The following is a 23,310-nucleotide window of genomic DNA, read 5'->3' as shown; positions in this document are numbered from 1 at the left end:
GCGGGCCTGCATTGTGGTGGTGGGACCGCCTAGCTCAGTGGTTCTCAACCTTCCTAGTGCCGTGACCCTTCAATACAGTTCCTCATGTTGTGGTGACCCCCAACCATAAAATTATTTTCGTTGCTACTTCATAACTGTAATTTTGCTACTGTTATGAATCGTCATGTAAATATCTGCTATACAGGATGTATTTTCGAACGACCCCCGTGAAAGGGTCGTTCAACCCCCAAAGGGGTCGCGACCCACAGGTTGAGAACCGCTGGCCTAGCTGGAAGCCTTCAGCTCTCAGCGGTAGCAATATTACTGGTTTTTGAAAATTAGATGCTGTCCTCCTGCCTGCCCCCCCCCACCTCTCCTTCCTCCTGTCCCTTTTCTTGCCCTACCCCCCTGCACCGCACGTCAAATAGGAAGAGAGGGTCCTGCTTTATTTTCTTAAAGACAAAGTTTTCTTTCAACCAAAGTGTCCCGCGTAGGACTGTGGAAGGGACTCCTTTTCAAGTGTGAGCTCTTGCTCACAGAGGGGCTATCTGCGTAGCCAGTGAGGCCGGACATTCCTACCAGCGGGGCCATCAGCCCCTGGAGAGATGCTGCTGTATTTATCAGGAGGATCAGGCGGGGAGGGGAGGCCAGATCAGCCTGTGTGTCTTCTTGCCTCCCCCACCCGGTACGCAGCTTGTTCCCTAAGCCCCGCACCCCACCCCTGACTTCTCCCGCAATGCCAATTCCAAAAACCTTGGAGGGTGGCTGGTTGGGTCTGGGCGCACAGAGGAGGCCCGGTTGGGGAACCGCCTTTAGGGGATGGGGGCCCGTCTTGCACTCTGCGAGGCCCAAGGACTTCCCTCGCTCTCATACGTGTCCCCGGGCGTCTAGTAGCTCCTGTGTGGGAGCCAGCGCCCTGCGACAGGGCAGTGGCCCCCTCCAAAGCCTGGTTTCTCCCTGCTGCTGCTTCCTCCCTTCAGGGCATAGAGTGGGGGTTTGGGGCTCCACCTTTCCCCTCCCTCATGATACTCTTTAGAAGCTGCATTCATTTGTACTCGGGAGTGTAATGTCATGTTTTAAATATCCGACAACGCGTAATACCTAATACCTACGAAAGCGAACGAACCCTAATCCTGTGTCTGTGGCTGGTGCCCCTCGGACCCCTGCCAGGGAGCAGGGCGGAGGCGGGCTGGGGCTCCCAGCTCTCTGATCGCTGTGCCCCTTTCCAAACCTCCACAATTCAGGGAAACAGGCTCAATTAGGCTTTTGTTTGGCCTGGGTCTACCGAACGGGTTAATTACAGGTCCCACGTGGGGGCTGAGAGAAAACAAACTTTGCATTGACAATGTTACAGCGCATTAGACCTGCCCCTCGATTGCTTTGATTGTTGCCTGATTCTTGACAGAGGGGTAATAATTTGGCTCCGGGTGATAATGGCTTGTAGTGTGTTGAGAAAAACAGGAGTTATGTCTTATCTCACACAGATCTTCTCTGGGGGGAAAGCCCCCCCCTTTCCTTTTTTATTTGCCTTTTCTTTTCTCTCCCTTGTCTGTTTCTTGCAGGGGACCTGACTCTGTTAGCTTCCTGTTCACAATCTCTATTTGTCTGTCTTTTCCGTTTTCCTCACCGTCACACCTGGGACAGACGAAGAACTGACTGGAAGAGTAGCAGGTCCAGCGTGCACGCTGGTGTCACCGGGAGCCCTGGTCCTTAAGCCCTCTTCCCTCGCCTTAGCCTCTGCTAGACTGTTGTGACCACTTATGACCTGGAGATGGAAAAAAACACACCCCAAAACTTTATTTAGGGTTCAAATGCCATGGAAGGACGTCCGTGAGGCACACATCTTTGTGATACTTCATCATCCTGACATTTATTTCTAAGATTAGGACGGTGTGTGTGTGTGTGTGTGTGTGTGTGTGTGTGTGTGTTTGGTGGGGGGGGGGGGTGATGTTTTACATATATAGATGCCAGTCTGTCCTGAAGCCCACAGCTTGAATTGAAGTGCAGGACTTTGGGAGGGGAGTGATGAATGATGTGGTTTCACCTGCTGGATTCAAGATATTTGTTGCCTGATGGCGGAGAATGGATGGATGGGTAGATAGCATCCCGGTTCTTGTATTATTCATAGGAAAGGTGTGTTCCCTCTCCGCTCCTCAGCGTGTGCTCTCCAGTGCGCAACTGAAATGTCTCCTTGTTTGCAAACCCTCTCCTGTGCACGCGCCCTTTTCCCTGCACACCTCTGGGGACCCCTCTTCCCATGGAATTCCTCTTGTTTGCTATTATCTTGGGTCCTCCCTCCCGTTATGACTCTGCATTCTCCCTTCTGGCCGTTGGGACTCATGTCCTCCCGCTTCTGCAAGCTAAAGCGGGATGCACCTGACACCATCCGGCCAGGATGCTCCCCTCAAATTGGGGATCCATATCCGTATCTGTGCTCTCACAGACAGGATTGCCCCCCCCCCCCATTGTTTCAGCCCTGTCTTTCCTTTCCATCACGTGGACCTGGCTTTTCTTACCATTAAAAAAAAAATTCCCCTCTCAGCTAGAATTACATGCCTGACAATATTTTTCTTCATGGAAATAACACTTCTGATCATTGGAGATTCTATGGGGGAGTGTGTACCCACTTAACCATTCCACCGCTTTCGTGGGATTCAATATTAAAAGGCGACTTGTGCAGCTCTGCCTCTGTGTGCCTCTGCTTGTGAAACTGATCTTTGAAGGACCTCTTTTCAGGCCCATCCTATCCAGCCACAAAGACAGTGTGCTCTGAAGGCACCTAGAAGTACTTCGCATTTCCCCAGCACCTTGAAATTTAAGTCATAAGATCATTCTCAGGGGAATGCCTGGAAAATCCCATGTGGACTTACTTAGTCTTGTCCCTTTTCTTTAAAAAGAAGAGGGGGAGGGGGAGTTACAACTCCGTCCAAACCACCAGAAAAGCTACCTTCGGATGGAACCCAGCCAGTCAGGTTTTAACCTCACCCCGCCTGTAAGCAAACTAAGCAGAAAGGACTTCCTTCTTATTTGTAAAGGTCCTGTGGCCGACGGCTTCTGTAGAGGAGATTTCCAATCCCAATCATGCTCGAGTTCCACTCATTTCCTATTTACTTCCTCTCTGCTCATCAGCAGTTAAAGATGACGTCACAACAGCAAGGCAAGTCACCTTTCCTCTGGGGGCTGGGCGGGGGGAGGGAGCAGGGGATAATTTTTGTGCCTCTCTTTTAAAAAGTGTCCCTTTTGCAAGTGCCCCCACATCTGGAATCCTCCCCGTTTAACGCTTTTAAAATAAAAACAGTTCACTTGTACAGTGTGCGTGGCTGTTTTTCAACTCAAAGTGCGCGGCGCTCCTTCAGGGCGCTGAAGGCCCTTCTGTTTACTGATCTTTCCTGATTGTTGTTTTCTTGATAAGGCAGCAAAGCCACTGAATGGCTGTTGGAGCCCTGGCGCCGCAAACATAAACTTCACAGCTTACACTGTCCCAGGCCTGATGGGGGATCTCTCCACACCTCCCGGGGACTCTGAAGTGCAGACAGAGCCCCTGGTTCACAGGCAGCGAGGGAGGGGGAGGGGGGAGGGGGAGGGGGAGGGCGGTGGGGGAGGGGTGGGGCTGCGGGGTGTTTGCTGGCAGCAGCATTGTTGCCATCACGTCCTTTCATTTCTCTGGCGCTGAAGCTGTGGCTCCGAGAAGCCCGTCTCGTCTTCCCAGCGCCGCTCTGCAGCAGACGATGGGGTTCTTTCTGTTTTGGGGGAAATGGCTTTTGCAGATCTCTGCTTGCTGAGCCCTCTGCAAAGGCGCGAAGCAATGGTACCCAGAGCGTCCTGGAAAGAAAACACCCCCCTCCCCCAAGGGGACACCTAGATTTGGGGGAACGGGGTGTGTGTGTGGAGGGTGCTGTTAGCCAGGTGGGAAAGGCCTGCCCAGTGACCCCGAGGGCCCGGTCCAGCGTGGGAACCGCTCCCATTCTGCCCATCCAGGTGCCTGTGCGTTGCAGGTGATGGTGCTGGAAGGTCTGGTTAAGTGGCAGCTCCTCTCGCCGGCGGCCCAGTGGTCCCTGTGCAGCGGGCGGGCGCCGCCTGGGCGCACTCAGGTTTGGGGAGCGGGAGCGAGGAAGGGGGGCCGACCCTGGCCTCCCCAGCCCCCGGGCCCCCGGGCCGGCCGGCCGGCGGGGAGGAGGGTGCTGCTGGGCCCCGGTCCTCGAGCCCCTCAGGTCGGCGGCCGGGAGGCCTAATCCAAACAAGGCGCTTGACTTGTGAGGTCGCGAGTCTAGACAGAGCGGGTGGCTCGGCGGCTCCTTATCTCCCCCCGGAATCAGCCGAGAGGCGCGGCCCGGCCCAGGCGGCACCGCCGACCGCACCTGGGGCCGCGCCGCCCGCGGGGCTGCTGCCCGGGGAGCCCTGATCGCCCCGGAGCCCCCCGCGCGGCGCGGACACCGGGGGCGGTGCTGGGGCGGGGGGGTGCGCGCGGCTCAGCTCCCTCCCGTCCCCCCGCCAGGCCTGCGGGGACCCTGCCGACACCCCGCCGCGGCCCCGCTCGGCAGCCCCAGCCCGGAGGGGACGGGGGCGGGGCGGTGGGGACAGGTCGGGGCGGAGTGTCCCCGGGCCCCGCTCGCTGCCTGGAAATGACAGGTCCGCGCGGCACCGCTAATGGTTGTCGGGGCCGGTGACTCTGACTCAGGGCGATCAGTGGAAACATTTAGAGCCGCAGCCAGCTTCGCCCCCCACCCCATGCACCCTGAAAGCTGCGTCCCCCTCTCGGACAGGGCGTCCCCAGCAGCCGAGCGCCCCAGGCTCTGGGAGCACAGACAGAGGCGGGTGATGGGTGTTTTCCGTGCATTTCGCGGGGCGCGCGTGGGAGCTCCCGGGTTCTGCAGCTGCCCCCGCCCGGGGCCTGCCACTGCCCGCCCCTGGCGCCGAGGGACCAGGGCTCCGACTGGCAGGGCCCCCTCCGCAGCGACGCCCAGCCCAGTGTGCAGGCTTCTAACCCAGGAGTGTGAGGCTCGCCCAGCAATTAATGGAGTGAAATTAAGTTGTCATTTTGGTCCTTCCCTATGGACATGTTTTGTTGCTTCAAAAAAAAAAAGGGGGGGGGGAGGTAGGGTGGGGGGAAGTTCCTAGCGACCTCTTATTATTCACGATGCGGGTTTGCAAACAGCAGTAGATGTGTGCGTATGTCATTAGCATGGAGAGGGCAAGCCGCCTCCTGGAAACGAACCAGAGCTGGAGGTGAGGGCAGTTTGGTGACGAGCTCAGTGTGGTGGCAACACAAACCCCAGCGCCCAGCTCTGGGGACCCCGCAAGCTGCAGTCCGCTCTCCTGCCTGGGCCCAGGCTCAGGCTCAGACCCCGTGTCCACGGCACGAAGGAAACAGAAACCAAACCCAGGTTCCCTGAAATGGATTCCTGAAAGGAGGTGGAGAAAAGAAAACACACACACACACACACACACACACACACACACACACACCACAAAACACAAGCTTTCTTTCTCCAGAGAAGAACCCTTCCCTGCCTCTGGCTGCTCCCTTTCTCACGGGGAGCGCGGCTGTTTATTTGGGCCTGTCACGAATACAAAGTGTTGTTTGAAACGTGTGAACCCAGCAGGTATATGGAGATAGGGCCAGGCAGGCCTCCGAATACGATAAAGTAAAAGGCGGTGGGAATCGGCTTTCAAGGGCTAGGAAGGTTTTTCCCTTTTCCCAGTAGCTTTTTAATGAATATTTCTCCAACGGGTGATATTTGCTTCCTAGCAGTTCTGTAATAGCACACGGCTGTTCAATATCCAGTAGAGATAGGATTGGCAAATTGTTGTTGGTACGCGTTCTTATCTGCAATTATGATGATAATGCCTCCTTAATTAGTTTTTAATAAGTCCTCTTTTCCCTCATTAGAAAAATTGCCTCCACCTATCGAAAATATATGTTGTCTTAAAATTTTCAACACTTACTTATTAGAACAACGATTATTTTTAAAAAATTCTAGGTAGGAGGTTTACTTTAAAACTAAGTTCAGCAAAGGAAAAGGTATGTATGATTTGGGGGGTAGGACTAGGAGGGAAAAATGAGTTAGATTTCTGAAAACTGCATACATACTTTGAAACACTATATTCTAAGCAACAAAGGGGGAAATATATATGAGCCAAGTAGTGAAAGTCTCATTTTAAACTCACAGAATATAACTGCTAAAAATTTATATCAGTAATCTAAGAGTTTCTATGATGGGAGATTCATTGTCAAGAAGAAACACTTGAAATAGAATAACCTGGCAACCTAAATCACATTTCATATTTAACTCTTAACAACAAAACGAGTGACTTTATTTGTAAAATACAGTAACGTGCCTTCACTCACAATGAGTGCTGATGTCTCAAAAGATTAAGTGTGGAAAACACGGAGAATGAAATGCTTAGTATATTCTGAGATCATTCATTTACTTTCTTTAGTAACATCTAGGAATACTTTGGAGATGACTACGTATACTTCTGTGTCTGTATCAAAGTTCATTTCATATTTTAAGGCTGTGATGTATCCTTGAAGTCCACAACTTCAAAGACTAGTCACTCTTGCCTTGTATGCATGGCCAAATTTCTACCTGTTCACCAGAAGTTGAATTCTTGGATGAAGGATTGTGTGTCACTGATAAAAACTCACCTTTTAGTTCTAGTAACCCATCAATGGCTTCATAAGTCTCATTAATGCTAATGGAAAGTGTCTTTATGTGTCATGTGCAAAACAGGGCTTGAGGATATTTCACCCAGCGATGCCTTTATTGCAAGTATGCGAGGGCTAGAAACTACCTAAGAAATCATTTCAGTCACACAGGTGGAAATGAGCATATGAAGGGGTAGGATAAGAACTGACTTTAAAAACAAATACATTAGCCCTAGCTGGTGTGGCTCAGTGGAAAGAGCAACGGCCTGTGGACTGAAGGGTCCCGGGTTCAATTCCGGCCAAGGGCACGTGCCGGGGTTGAAGGCTCGATCCCCAGTAGGGGGCGTGCAGGAGGCAGCCGATCAGTGATTCTCATCATTGATGTTTCTATCTCTTCCTCTTCCTTCCTCTCTGAAATCAATAAAAATGTATTTAAAAAATAAAATAAAAACAAATCCATTATAGAAAAAAAAAAAAAGGCCTGAAATCATTTCCCCCCACCTTTTAGAATTTTAGGAGTAACCCTTAGTTAACTGATGGTTCAGAAATATTCCTGCCAAGCAGGTGGGATAGCTTATCTACCTAGCAGTGAGCTCTGGGGCCAAGGCCGGCATCCCCTCCCTGATGGCCACGTAGGCAGTTGTTTCTCCTGCATTATTTACTGGCCTGTGCGCGGCGCTTTATTTATTTCCATTTGGTGCTGGTGGTGGCTCTGAACGCCTTCGTGTAGATTAATGTGCGTGTGTAATGCGGGGGCCGGGTGAGCACAGAGCTTTCTCTAGGGCAGTGGTTCTCAACCTTCCTAATGCCGGGACCCTTTAATACAGTTCCTTATGTTGTGGTGACCCCCAACCATAAAATTATTTTCATTGCTACTTCATCACTGTAATTTTGCTACTTTTATGAATCGTCATGTAAATATCTGATATGCAGGATGTATTTTCATTGTTACAAATTGAACATAGTTAAAGCATAGTGATGAATCACAAAAACAATATGTAATTATATATGTGTTTTCCGATGATCTTAGGTGAGCCCTGTGAAAGGGTCGTTCGACCCCCAGGTTGAGAACCGCTGCTCTGGGGCACAGCTCCGGTACTAGGTACTAGGATGGAACCTGCGCTACAGATTGAGTGAGGGTCCCACGGTGAAAACGATGGGAGTCGCTCATCACGAATGCTACTTGGGTTATTCGAGTTAAAACCTTGTAGCATCACATCCAGACGAAGCATATTTTCAATCTGTTTTATGGGGAGGATGGCGAGGGGCCGTGTCTCCGGGGCAAGCACGTGGTGGTGGTTTCTCAGCCATAACACGCGGCCGGCAGCGCTCTGCAGGCAGCAGCCGAGTCTGAGAGCCGGCGAGGCCTTTCCCCAGGCCCCCTGCACCTGCTTCCCGCACGCTCCTCAGCCCCCTGGTCCCCCTTCCTGTGTCACAGCAGAACATCAAAGAGGCGGTGCTGTGGCCCTGAAGACTCAGCCGGGACTGCGGCGGATCAGAGAGGAAACCCTCCACAGACATTTCCAGCGACATCACTCTCCTCGCTCCCAGGAACTGAGGGGCGACGCTGAATGGTACAGCCGGTGGCGCGTGAACTAGCACACTGTACTTTATCTTCTTCTTCTTGATTTCTTAATCCTCACCTGGGGATGTTTTCCCCATTGATTTTTAGGGAAAGTGGAAGGGACAGAGAGAGAGAGAGAGAGAGAGAGAGAAACATCCATGTGAGAGAGAGACACTGATTAGTTGCCTCCTGCACACAGCCTGACCAGGCCTGGGGATCGAACCTGCAACCCGGGTACGTGCCCTTGACCAGGAATCAACCCAGGAGCGGGGTGTTTGATGCACATGGGCCAGGGCGGTAGGTTATCTTCTTAAAGCAGTGACTCTCCAGTGTTTTGATTTCAGGACCCTTTATGCTCCTTGAAATGACTGAAGATCTCAAAAAGCTTTTGTTTATGTGCATCACATCTATCAGTGTTTGCCTTTGATAAATTAAAAATGAGGATATTAAAATATTGATCAGTCATTCAAACAACATACTACATGTTTCCATAACTACTTTTTAAAACCTACATATTTTTTATTGACTTCAGAGAGGAAGGGAGAGGGAGAGAGAAATAGAAGCATCAATGATGAGAGAGAATCATTGATCGGCTCCTCTTGCACACCCCCTACCAGGGATGGAGCCCGAAACCCCAGCATGTGCCCTTGACTGGAATCAAACCTGGGACTCTTTAGTCCACAAAACAATGCTCTATCCACTGAGCCAAACTAGCCAGGGCACCATAACTACTTTTTAATGGCAAACAACTGTAGATTACAAAACAAAAATGTAGTGAGAAGGGCAGCAGAGGGTTTGGGGTTTTCTTTTGCAAATATCCTATATAATAAAAGGCTAATATGCCAATCAACCAAACGGCGGAACGACCGGTTGCTATGATGCGCACTGACCACCAGGGGGCAGACACTCAATGAAGGAGCTGCCCCCTGGTGGTCAGTGTGCTCCCAGAGGGGGAGCACCACTCAGCCAGAAGCCAGGGTCACAGCTGGCAAGTGCAGTGGCGGTGGCGGGAGCCTCTCCTGCCTCTGAGGCAGTGCTAAGGATGTCCAGCTGACGGCTTAGGCCTGCTTTCCAGGGGGAGCAGGCCTAAGTCAGCAGTTGGACATCCCCCAAGGGCACCTAGACTGCAAGAGGGCGCAAGCCAGGCTGAAGGACCCCCCCCCCCCAAGTGCATGAATTTTGTGCACTGGGCCTCTAGTTTTAAATATCTGGCTTTCTAGAAGACAGCCTAATTTTCACATCTGCTTCCTTAGTCAGTCTGAGGCAATATCACACACCATGTGGATTCTAGAAAACTCCATGTCTACTTGTGAGAGACTGAAAGGAAAAAGGTAAATAATGTCTTAGCATTCTTATGAAAAGAGTGTTGACCTCACAAACCCCACGCTCCCAAAAAGGTTTTAGGGACACCCCCTCGAAAGTCCCCAGAATGCATGCCTTAAAATGGGATTTGACAAAAAGGTTGCAGAGAAGCTTTGCCTAGGGGAATTTAATGGCTTCTATTCATGCTCTAGAGTAGCGATTGTCAACCCTTTTCATCTCATGGCACACATACACGGATTACTAAAATCCTGCAGCACTGACACAAATGTAGGTATAATTTTGATTCACTCACACTGGACAGCTCTTGTTGTGTTGGCTGTTGTCATTTTTTACTTGACAATCTAGGGCAGCGGTTCTCAACCTGTGGGTCGTGACCCCTTTGGGGGTCGAACGACCCTTTCACAGGGGTCGCCTAAGACCATCGGAAAACACATATATAATTACATATTGTTTTTGTGATTAATCGCTATGCTTTATGTGCAATTTGTAACAATGAAAATACATCCTGCATATCAGATATTTACATGACGATTCATAACAGTAGCAAAATTACAGTTATGAAGTAGCCACGAAAATAATTTTATGGTTGGGGGTCACCACAACATGAGGAGCTGTATTAAAAGGTCCCGGCATTAGGAAGGTTGAGAACCACTGCTCTAGGGAAAGGAGGTCAGTGCCCCTGACGAAAGAGTCAGGTACTGCATGTTTCATAAATCCCTCAGCATACCAGGGTGCCGTGGCACACCGGTTGAGAATCGCTGCTCTAGAGATACAGTCTGTCTTTAAGTCAAGGCCAGGCCACCTTTTTATTTTGTGACTTTTCAATTTTATCATTAAACACGGATCTGAAAATCACTTGCATCCGTGGCCTTGAAGGAAAAGCAGAATTGTGTTGTGACTGGAAATGGAAGGCTCCTTTCTAAAACACGCTGGGAAAATGGAACATGAACAGGGCCTGGGGCGGGGAAACGGTGTGGGTATCTGTTCTCTCTTAGGGATCTCTTCATCCTTCATCCTTGCGAAGCTGGGGAGGAGGATGAGCCCTGAAATCCACAGCAAATAAGTCCTAATTGACACAGGTGAGGGTGGCCAGCCACAGCGTTGTGAGGCCAGGAATTAAAAGTGACAGCTGTAATTTGGAAAAATTGCTTGGCTTTTGGAATGAGATAAGCTTATGAGATGAAAGACGGAAGGCTGGGAAAAGCAAGTCCAGGATCATCGTGGTTCGGGCAGGGGAGGGACCTGTTCGTGGTTGTGAAGAGAAGGATTTGGCCGGAGAAAGAGTCTGAGAAGCTGACTGTGGAGGAGGTGGCGTCCGTGAGCATTCGTTTAATACCTCACAAGCACAGGGACAGATTGCGCACCTCCGTTTCCCTCACCTCTGGGTTGGCCACGTGGCCACGTCCTCGCCCGTGGCATCCGGGCAGAAATCATGTGCGCGACTCTAGGGTTGGGTGTGCTCTCCCTTCTGGTTCTCTCTTCCCTTCCACCTGGCTAGAGCCCATGAGAGCTGCTTTCCCCGGGCACCTGGTGGACGTGCGCTGAGGGTGTGGTGGAACCATAGGATGGGCACAGCCAGGCTCCTGAATGACATCGGGGAACGGAGCTGGCAGCCGGCCCACCTGGAACGTTCAGCTGAACTGTGAGAAATGCTTCCTTATTACCATTGTCCTTATTTATTACACCAGCCTCGCCCTACCCTCATGCAAGAGGATAAAGACTAGAGCAGCAATTCTCAACCTTTTTCATCTCTCGGCACTCGTAAAGTAATTACTGACATTCTGCGGCACACTGAAAACTATATATATTTTTGCCGATCTGACAAAAAATAGGTATTATTTTTATTGATTTGCAAAAAAATAATAATAACAGTAATTACGTACTGTTTTGTTCCAAGGTGACTTTTTAAATATATATTTTTATTGATTTCAGAGAGGAAGGAAGAGGGAGAGAGAGATAGAAACATCAATGATGAGAGAGTATCATTGGTTCAGCTGCCTTCTGCACGCCCCACACTGGGGATCAAGCCTGAAACCCAGGCATTTGCCCTGACTGGGAATCAAACTGTGACCTTCTGGTTCATAGGTGGATGCTCAAACATGAAACCACACCAGCTGGGTCCAAAAAAAATCAGGAGCCTCTGCTTGTATATAAGGATTTCTGGTAGCAAAGTTTAACCAATCAGACATGACTTTTTAAATTTTTATTTTTTAAAAAATATATATTTTATTGATTTTTTACAGAGAGGAAGCGAGAGGGATAGAGAGTTAGAAACATCGATGAGAGAGAAATATCAATCAGCTGCCTCCTGCACACCCCCTACTGGGGATGTGCCCACAACCAAGGTAGATGCCCTTGACCAGAATCGAGCCTGGGACCTTTCAGTCCACAGGCGGATGCTCTATCCACTGAGCCAAACTGGTTAGGGCCAGACACGACTTTTTTATGTGACATGACCAATCAGATGCAACCCTATTCCTGTATATATTTATTTCTGTATACATATTTATGGTGAAGGCAGGTGGCTATTGTGTTGGCTGTTGTCATTTTTTAAATTTGACAATCTAAAGGAAAAGGGGCCTGTGCCCTGACTAAATAGCCAGGTAATGCATGTTTTAAAAGTCCCTGTGGCACTCTGGTTGAAAATCGCTGGGCTAGAGCATTGAGATAGTAAGAAGTCAGGTTGACTCTACGGTTCTGAATCTGAATGACAGATTCTGGATGATTCATGCATTTATTCACTCCCTCCCTCATTCATTAACCCATTCAAACATTTATCTGATACTTACTACGTGCCATGCATTCTTCTTCTTCTTCTTTTTTTTTTTTTTATAAATGTACTAGTGGCCCAGTGCACGAATTCGTGCACATTGAAAGGAAATTAATTAGAAGAAATATTTTAATATCGCTATTTGCCCTTTCTCTATAATATAGAAGTGTCAACCAAATTCACGATTAATAATGACAGATCAAAACACACACATGCAATTGGTGCCAGTGAGAGCTTTATATGTATTGTGCATGTGTGAGTCAACATAGCCTTCTATAGATATAGAATAAACTTGCTTAATTAGACCTGCTTTGTGATTTAGCTAAACTTTTTCCAGCCCAGTGAAGCACCCCAACTTCTCCTTCAGGTAATTGTCAGCAACACAGCAGTAGATCACGCAAGGAGAACAAAGGGTGAAATATTGAACTGCAGCAGTGTTTGACTGTATTCTGTGCAGTGAGAAAACCTGAAGTCATTTTCAAGGTCCACCATTTCTTACTTCTTTTCAGCCAGGCCAAGTTTCTAAGCTTTCTGAATCTCCGTTTTCCAGCTAATGAAAAGGAAATAGGATTCCACCAAGCTTCCTATCTACCTACTCCAGGACTTCTGTGAGGATCAAATGAGATGAGGCACGGAAAACGCTTCACAGACATTTGGTTACAGTGTAAAATGTTTATTCCTGGCTATAAAGCAAGTTGTGTTCTGGGCTGAAGAAACTGCAAGGAGGCTAGTCACGAAGGAGAGGAAGCCGGGCATTGCTACGTGAAGTCATTATCCAGCACCCACAGCAACCATTTTCGGGCTGGGCTGTGGGCCACATTTTGTGCCATGGTGTCTTGGCAGCATTGGCTGCAATTTGGTGGGGTATCGCTCCGGGGTGGTGGTGGGGCCTGTGTCCCACTTGGGGGAAGCTGAGTGTTGGTTTGTGGGAGCCAGGTCTGCGGTGCCATTTCTTTGTAAATGGCCAGTTCACATCACATCACGGCAGCTCCTATGTTGAGCATCTGCCCACTTGGTGGTCAGTGCACGTCATAGCGACCGGTCAGACCATCGGACACTTAGCATGTTAGCCTTTTATATATATAGATTTCTATTGATTTCAGAGAAGATGGAGAGAGAATCACTGTTCAGCTGCCTCCTGCACACCCCACACTGAGGATTGAGCCTGATACCTGGGCATGTGCCCTGACCAGGAATGGAACCGTGACCTCCTGGTTCATAGGTCAATGTTCTACCATTGAGCCTCACTGGCCGTGCCATGCCACGCACTATTCTCTGTGCTGGCTGTAGATGTAGCAGAGAGAGAAACTGAGTTCTTGCCCTCATGAAGCTTACCTTTTGTGGTACATTCAAATCTTATTATGCTGAGCAAAATAAGCCAGTCAGAGAAAGGTAAGTATCACATGACCTCACTCATATGTGGAATCTAATGAACCAAATAAACTGGTGATCAAAAACAGACCCAGAGTCATGGAAGCATGAACAGACTGTTGAACCTCAGAAGGAAGCCAGGGGAGGGGGGCGGGTAGGAAGAGATCAACCAATAAACTTGCATGCATATATGCATAACATGTGGACACAGACAATGGGGTGGTGAGGGCCTGTGGTGGGGGTGTGGGGAAAGATGGGAGTGGACTGGAAGAGGTTTATGGTGGGAAAAGGAGGGCCTATGTAATACTTTCAACAATAAAGTTTAAAAAGAAAAAAGGAAAATCAAGCTGATAAAGGGGATAGAGAATTTGAGCTAGAATGACCAAGTAAGGCTTCTCCAAGGAAGTGACTTTTAAAGAGATGGTGAGCCCCCAACCAGGTGAAAATGAGATTCCTGTGCAGGGCATCGAAGCGGTATTGGAACTGCATCTCTGCATTTGGACGTGTCCTTGATGTATATAGAACTGTGGGAAAAACAGCGGATCCATGTTAGCAGAGAAGTATCCATATTCACTTACACAGCTAAGAGAAAACAAAGGAATCCAAGTAGAATGAAAAAGCAGGGGGAACACAGCAATACAGTAATTTATAGAAGCACCGTTGGAAGGAAAGTGACCGGGAGGGTGTAGGGGAAAAGAGAGACATGTAAGTGTGAGAAGTAGGTGAAGAGAGCAGGGTGGTGCTGAAGGAAAAGAAAAGACAATAGCAATGCCTCAGGAACTGAAGCCAGAAGCCTGCAAAGGGGCAGGTATAAAAGCTGTGCCCCAAACATCAGAAAGATCAAGGAAGATAAGGGCTGAGAAAATGCCTTTGAACTTGGCTGAACGGAGATCATTGGATACCATAAAGAGGCAAAGATGGAAGCCAGATTTAGGAGGGGAATTAGGGGGACTATTTTAAATACAGCCCATCGAACCTTCACCAAGGCTGTGGGACATTTATGGGGTGCGGTGATCCTATGGAGCTCTCCTCTGATAACCAGAGAACCACCGCGGCCGTCACCAGGTCTGCGGAGAAGGACGGAGGACGGCCCAGCGGCCGGTGCTTCCATCCATCCTTGCGGGTGGGCTCTGGAGGACAGAAGTCCCTAAAATGGTTTTCATCCCCTTGGCCGTCGGGCTTTGCTGAATTTAAAGACTCAAGAATCTACAGTCTATGCTGAGCGAAATAAGCCAGTCGGAGAACGATAAATATCACATGATCTCACTCGTGTGGAATATAATGAACAACATAAACTGATGAACAGAAATATATCCAGAGACAGAGAAGCATCGAACAGACCGTCAAATTTCAGAGGGAAGGTGGGGAGAGGGAGGGGACTAAGAGATCCACCAAAGGACTTGTATGCATGCATATAAGCATAACCAGTGGACACAGACACTAGAGGGGTGAGGGCATGTTTGGGGGGTGGGGGTCGCCAGAGAGAGGTCAATGGGGGAAAAGGAGACTTATGTAATACTATATGTAATACTTTAAGCAATAAATACTTTTAAAAAAAAGAATACAATCTAGCAGACAAACCAAGTATGTTAAAATGCCAGAGGCTACAACTAAGTTGTCAAAAGAAAGTGAGTAGGGAGAGGTAATTACCTAGTAATTATGAGAATCTAGACAAAAATCTAAGAGGAAAAGCCCCTACCAGCGGTTGTAAAACTGTTTGAGAGGTTAGCAATTTGTTTAGCTTTGTTGACACTGGGCTCAACTATGTGATGTTTCACCAGAAGGCAATACCTCAGGCTCTTTGTTACCCTACTATTAAAAAGTCAGCCCAACAGGCTTTTATTTGGGGGGGGCGGGCGGGGAGAAAAGCAACATGTTTGAAAACCACATGAAGTAAAGAAAAAAAAATCAGTTAGGCCTCAGACATTCAGGTAGCAAGAGGAGAAGTCCTCATATGTTTTGCATTACAACCCATCGCCTGCTGATGCTCTGCCCGCCTGACAACCCTAGGGAGGCGGAGCTATGCTATTTGTGCCACTGAGGTGTGTCCGTAGTAAGAGAATCGGGGATAATATCTGCCATAATCTGCCTCTTCTGAAATGGATTCCTACCAAGAATTTATAGTTTCTCTTCGTTTTGCTTTGCTCTGTGCGAAATGGTCGGGTGTATACAATGATAGGTGTGCCCACAATGTAAGCCCTTCGGGGAGGCGGGGGGAATAAAGACTGAACCCAGGAACACACGCAAACACACCATGTGACTGATGATTTGTACTTCAAAATGATGACATCCCCACCCAGGATTTTGGGGGCGTATATGAGAGCATAAAACAACATCTTTGGTGAAGAGGTAGGAATGAATAGAGAAAGGAGGGGGTTTGAGGGCCAAGGTGAAGGAGAAGAAAGGAAACAGTTGGCAAAGGCATGAGGTTCAGTGTGGAGAAGTAGGTCTAGACAAAGCAGCAGCCTTCTGTGAGGACAGCTGCAAGACTTCGCTTTAGAAATGTTTAGTCACGGGGGTGTCTGAATGCTATTTCCCCCCAGAATGACAGCGACCCCATCTCTTTTCTCCCTGAGCTCTGATTTTGGGATAATGTTAAAGTATATAAAGCAATACAATAAAGACACTTCCATAATTGTAAAGTTTCAGTTATTCCATTTCTTGTGGAATCCATAATTGGCATATAAAATGTTTTCCAATCTAATCTTTGATATTTTTTTCCTGAAATATCAATTGTGTTCACCCCATGCACTTTCTAAAATGCGTAGCATATACAAAGTATATTAATATGGAAATGTAATTTGCCTCCTCTACCTAGATTAATTTGATATCACCTGATATTAGTTGTATTTTTTTTCAAAGACAAAATCTTGTTTCTCTTTATGGAAAAAAAAATGCCACAGCAATCCAAACTACATTTGTTTTTAGAAAACGGATTTTCTTTTAGAGAGAGAAAAAGAGATTCTTTTTTTCAAATTGAATGATGATACATTTATTTTTATACTTGAGAGTTAATGAGAATCATCTTCTTCCCTCCCACCCACTATCTCAGAATGGCAGCCTGAACCCCTCCCTGTTGCTTAGTCAGAGTACATAAGCAGCATCGTCTGGAAAGTTGTGAAGTAAAATAAAGGTCTTGGTTTTATAGGCACAAAACCAATACGGTAATTAACTATCTCAGAAGGAAAGAGGCCAGGATAAATTCATGATGGTTGGGCACTCGAAAGAGTCCCCAGACCTCTCGGTATTGAGCTAATGAGCTCTACAGCCAGCTGGGCGGCTCACAGTGAACGAGAGCTTTTGTGAACCTCTCTCTTAAGTTCAGTAACGTCCTGCCCTGGCCAATGTGGCTCAGCGGGTTGGAGCATCATCCCTTACACAGAAAGTTTGTGGGTTCTATTCCAGGTCAGGGCACATGCCCAAGTTGTGGGTTGGATCCCCAGTTGGGGAACACACGGGAGGCAACTGATTGATGTTTCTAGCTCACATCGATGTTTCTCTCTACATCAATGTTTTCCTCTTTCTTTCTTCCTAAAAACAAAAAACAAAACCAAACCAAATATCCTCAGGTGAGGATTAAAAAAAAAAGTTTAGTAATGTCCTAACTGTCCTAGAGGCCTTATTCTGTAGTACATATTCTTATATCAGTTAGTGTGAATGAATAGCTATGAAGCAAGGGAAAGACAAGACAGCTTTTGAATCCCGAACGCAGTTGGACTTTGCTATCCTATATAATAAAAGGCCAGCGACCATAATGGCATAACGACCAGAATGAATGATCAACCAGTTGCTATGAGGTGCGTTGACCACCTCTCGGTCCCTCCCCGCAGCCCGCAGGCTCCAATCGCTGGACGGCCAACAGAGAACCACGGGGAACCGGGCGGGACTACGGACTGGCGAGCGGGCCGACGATGGCCCTGATTGCAGGCTAGGCCTAGGGACCTTACCTGTGCACGATTTCGTGCGCTGGGCCTCTAGTTAGTAAAATAATCTTATATTTGAACAGTCAGGATTAGGACCCAAGTGTGAGGCAGATGGGAAAAATGGTTCTTCGTTCTTCTTGTCACTAACATGAGAGTTTTTGGCATTTGGCTTTTAAACTCTCCCAGAGTTACCATGGGATGGCTCCCATCTGCACCCCGGGCACCAGCTTAGGTGACTGTCTGATACTGCGTCTCATTCTCATCTGCAAACACGGAGAATGCGTGGATCCCACTTTGCGGAAGAGGAAAGCATTCTCCGGTCAAGATAACGTGCCTGAGGTCTCACAGAGTTTGTGATTACAGACACAATCGCATTGAAATGAACTGCACTGGTAATTTGCATAACAGCACAATTTAGATGTACGTCTTCACAAAGCAGTTTTTATCGCTCACATGCAATCAGAGAAAACCTAGAAACTTGTGTGTTGCACTTTTGATTCCGTGAATACATCTTTCCTTGAACATCAACGCCTCCAGGTCTTCAAAGAGCGAGACTGTTCCAGGTACAACCAGGTGTTTATGGCTGCTATTGCCTTCCAGCTCTCCGGTTACTTTCAGTTTCGGAAATGCACTGTTTTGTTTCGTTTTTGTCTTCTTTTTATCCCCCCTTGGCGCTCCGTAGGGATTATTTCCTAGCTGTGCACCATTCACCCGGCTAATCCCAACTCACCCTTCCATTGCTCACCTCAGACGCCTGTGGGTCACACAGCCCAGGTCCCAGTCTCCAGCTCTGTGCTCTCATAACAGGCCGCGTTTGCCTGCTCGAATGTGTGTGTCCCCCACTTGTGTGCAGCCCCCAGAGTGTCTGTTTTCCTCAGCTTTCATCCCCAGCACCAGCACATGCAGAGTGGGCACTCATTTCCTTATCTTCTGAATGTAAATGAAAGCAGGAGTCAGTTTCAGACCTGCCAAAGGCAGGTGAGAGCTGCCCTGTTTTACAGGGGCTCAGGGTCCCGGGAGGAACACAGAAGAGGGCTATTTCAGAATAACGACTCCTGGAACCTGCTTAAAATGCTGAGAGAGAGAGAGGTGAGGGGAGCTGCAACCTAGCGGTTAAGGGCATGGACTCAGGCAGTCTTGGAGGGGAACACTTGCTGGTTGATCTTGGCCATGTTGCTTAGCTTCTCTGAACCACAGCCCCCAGGTGCTGAAGAAAGGCTTGTCGGACTAGTTTGATGTCTGCCTACTTTTTAATGAACCCTGTATGTGTGATTGTTGTTATGAAGAAGAGTGTGGGGAACGTATCATCCTCTTGAATGAACATACTTTGCTCTTTGCATCTTTTTCTTTGTTCCCCGTTGAGATGGGTGCTGAGTCTGCGTGTTTGTCTTGGTTTTAGGTGAGTGGAGGGTGCTTCATGCTCTTACATTTGTTTTCCTTCCTGTAGTTACTATTTTCTTCATGAGAATGCGGGCAAACATATACTTTCATGGTTTCCTCTCACTGAGTAGTATATGCAACATTAAAGAGAGTTTAGCAGGAAACCAAAAGACAGTTCTTAGCAGTGCAATTTACAATAGCCAAGACTTAGAAACCGCCTAAGTGCCCATCAGCAGATGAGTGGATACGGTACATCTACATAATGGAATGCTACGCGGCAATAAAAAACAAAGAACTCTTACCATTCGCAAGAGCATGGATAGAACTGGAGAACATTCTGCTGAGTGAAATAAGCCAGCCAGAGAAAGATAAGTATCACATGATCTCACTCATATGTGGAATCTAATGAACCAAATAAACTGATGATCAAAAATAGACCCAGAGTCATGGAAGCATGAACAGACTGTTGAACCTCAGAGGGAAGGCAGGGGAGGTGGGGTGGGAAGAGATCAACCAATTAACTTGTCTGCATAGATGCATAACCCATGGGCATAGACAATGGGGTGGTGAGGGCTTGGGGTGGGGACAGGAGCAGGCTGGAAGAGGTTCATGGGGGAAAAGGAGGACCCATGTAATACTTTCAACAATAAAGATTAAAAAATAAAATAAATAAAAGCATATCACCCTTGCCGAACCCAGTTCTCTTTGCATGTTACTAGCCACAGCAGATTCTTACATCGTTATGATTATAATGTGTGTGTATAATATTATTCATTTTACTTAATGTCCCCTAATCAGTATTACCCATGTGCACTTCCAGAATCAAAAACATCTTGGGAAGGTGGCTTTGGTACATGGGTTGTCCCTTAAGCGTTTCTCATTGGCTATCATTGCACAGTCTCAATGCAGTATCCCTTCTAATATTATTGTTTATGTCTTATTATTTCATCACATTTCTTGTGGCATAGATGCTTCACCTTTTATACAAATAGATTAAAGATGTTTTTATTGATTTTTAGAGAGAGAGGAGGGATAGAGAGATAGAAACATCAATGATGAAATAGAATCATTGATCGGCTGCCTCCTGCATGCCCCACACTGGGGATGGGGGTTTGAGCCCGCAACCCGGGCCTGTGCCCTGACCGGGAATCAAACCTGCGACCTCTTCGTTCCTGGGTTGACCCTCAATCACTGAGCTATACGCCAGGCGACTCTTCACCTTTTAATGGTGGCAAAATATCAAAAAGTTAATGAAACAACCCAAAGCCGCTCTGGGTGCAGCCGCTATTGTCCTCAGCTGGCTGACTGTGCTCCGGACCAGCGGCCCCGCCGGGAAGGCCAGCCCTCCCCGGCCTGACAGTGACCACGGCCGCCCGGCTGGCTCCTTTCTGTTCGCTGCAGAGATGGACGCAGAGCCCGCGTGGAGGACGAGGGCCCAGACTGGGTTCCTGTAACTGAAATGTCAAGCTCTGTGGCGATGCCACAGAAGCTGGCCCTGCGAGAGGTGACAGGGCTGGCCTGCTGCGCTCTGCGGTGGGAATGCGGGAGGGCGCCAGCTGATGGAGCTGATGGAGCTGATGAGGGTCATCGCTCTGGTCATGTGTCCTTTTCCTCACCTCGCATTCTCCCCGTCGTGTGCGCTCACGGGGAGGCTCACGTCTGGACTGCTGTGACCTCGCAGTCCCCGTCAGGAGAGGGTGACTTCTCCCGGGAGGGAGGCTGACCTCTCATTTCCTTAATAACTCGGAGCATGCGGGTGCTCCTCAGCCACCGCTGCTGGATGAGTGAGAAAATAAGAATTTTGGAAAATGTGTCGTGTGCATTTCTTACACATTGTTCCGGTTGGGGACCTCGCTGCTTAAGAAGACATGGTCTGTTTCTTTTCTTTGGGGAACAGTCTTTCTTCCAAGGATTTGTAAGAACTCTAATGACAGGTTCGGGTTCTTAATTCTAACTGTAAAACATGCTTCACTAGTTAAAGATGCTGACAGCGGGGCTTCAGGGACAGATAGATGGAGCAGAGTCCGCAGCGTCAGCTCATGAACGCAGAGTGCTCGCAGGAAAACTTCAACATAAAAATCTTTCCAGCGCTGTCTCTGTCGCCAGACCATCCCCTGAATGTTGTCATTCTGTCTTGTGTTTTCTGCATTTGTGTGAAAAGTAGCTGTATTCTTAAAAAAGTGGAAACCTCCGAACATATCTTTTAGGAAACCAGCAATGATCAAGTCTTGAGAACATTGTATATGTACTGCACGGAACAGGCAGGCCTTCAGTCCCCGCCCTCCGTGAATAAAGGGGGATCAAAGAATCCCTGTAACTCAGGGTGCGAGAGAGGCCCCGGAGACCAAGAGGCGTCCGGCCGCCGTGGAGGCAGAGCCCACGCTGTTTGCCAGGAAAAATGTGTGTGCTCCTCAGTGTGGGATCCGCATCAGCCTGACGGCGTAGTTACCAAGTTGTCTCTAAATTACAAACAGGCCATTTTAGTCCTTTCTTCTTCAGCCCAGGCCCAGGAAGGTCCCAGCAAACATGTTGTTCTGAGGACTAAGTATCGTGTCCAGAAACATACCAATTATAAATCGCTCCTATCGGTGAGTAACGTGTTTCTCAAAAAAGTATAGACGTTATCAACATTCTTCCGTGAATAATATCTGTGGCTCTAATTGCTCAGCCAAAAGGTAATGCCTTCCCCGTGTCCTGTCTCTCTTGGCACCTCTGACTATTGTCTCCATCAGGTATGACTTCAACCTCATGCCAGTTCAAAGGCAGACGAGTTTGGGTCACCTCAGAATTTAGCCGTGAACTCAGACCACTCCAAACAGGTTCTTCTGTGCCTTCCGAATGGGCGCAACACGAATCCCAGAGAAGAATTTTCTTCTAACTTAGCTATCCTAAGAGGTAGACACCCCTCGGTTTAAGATGAAAACAATCAAATTAGGGAAGAGTGACATGTCCAGTGCCCCCCGGGACACTGCCATCTGGCCCGGCTGAGCCTCCGGGAAGGACCGCTCTGGGAAGAGAAGAATGGCCCTCATTGTCCCTGGGCGGCGCGGGGCAGGCTGCAGGGGCCCTGGGGAGGCAGGCTCCGTGGGGTGGAGCATGGACCCTTCCCGGGCTGTGTCCCGTTGGGCAGGGTTTGTGTGGAGGGAGGCTTCTGTTTACATGGCCCACGGTGTGAGGCGAGGCTGCTGAGTGCAGCTGGGCTGGTGGGAGTGGGACTGGAGGCAGGTCTGCAGCATATTGAGTATTCCACTCTTTTATACAGGGGTCCCCCCAAAACTCTGTACACACTTTAACAGCTGAGAGCTCAATTTTGAAAAGGAAATGCATTTTAGTAAGCACTACCTTTATAATTATTCAAAGTGTGTGTAGACATTTTTTTGGGGGGGGGGGCACCCTATCTATATTTATAAAAGCCTAAGTGACTGTTACGACTGGTCGACCGGTTGCTATGACGTGCACTGACCACCAGGAGGCAGATGCTCAATGCAGAAGCTGCGCCCTGGTGGTCAGTGTGCTCCCACAGCCAACCTCCTGTGGTCCCTTCCCCTGGCCAGCCGGCCCCAATCAGCCCCGATCACCAGCCAGGCTGAGGAACCCCATCTGTGCACGAGGTTGTGCACCAGGCCTCTAGTATATACATATGACACTTTAAAATATTTGACAAGAACTCTCCCCAGAGAATGACCACAATTTCAATGGCATCCATGTGCTTTCAGCAGAATCTAAAAAGGGTGGAAAATCAGTCGGTTCATTGAGCTGCATTAGCTGACGTGCTGGGGTCCTGCCCCAGCAAGTCCAGGGGTCCCCAAAGGTGTGGACGGAGTCGGCGAAGAAGGAATGACACGGAGACAGCCTTCAGTTGATCAGCAGCCTAGCCAGGATCTCCAGCCAAGTTCTGGTATTAGGTTCTCTTGCCATGTTCTCTCGATAAGTTCTCCAGCCAGGTTCTCCAGATTCTCCAGCCAGGTTCTGTCCAGGTTCTCCAGCCAGGTTCTATAGCCAGGTTCTGTGTCTAGGTTCTTCAGCCAAGTTCTGTAGTCAGGTTCTGTCCAGGATCTTTTGCCATGTTCTATCCAGGTTCTGTCTCTAGGTTCTGTCTCTAGGTTCTGTGTAGGATCTTCAGCCAAGTCCTGACTCTAGGTTCTGTGTCTAGGTTCTGTCCAAGTTCTCTTGCTAGGTTCTGTTTCTAGGTTCTGTTTTTTGTTGTCTTGTTACATCTGTATTTATACCAGTTGATTTTAATCCTATCAACTTCTATTCCAAAGGTTAGGGCGTTTCTTATCTCCATTCCAGGGAGTAAAAGATTATGTAGCTTAAGCGTGATTGTTCGTAGTTAAAGTGATTAACTACC

Source organism: Myotis yumanensis, unplaced genomic scaffold (assembly GCF_028538775.1).
Source record: "Myotis yumanensis isolate MYYU_CA2020_CCGP unplaced genomic scaffold, mMyoYum1.0.hap1 SCAF_4, whole genome shotgun sequence".
Classification (NCBI taxonomy): domain Eukaryota; kingdom Metazoa; phylum Chordata; class Mammalia; order Chiroptera; family Vespertilionidae; genus Myotis; species Myotis yumanensis.
The sequence above is the reverse complement of the archived record's forward strand: the minus strand, read 5'-3'. Positions refer to the sequence as shown.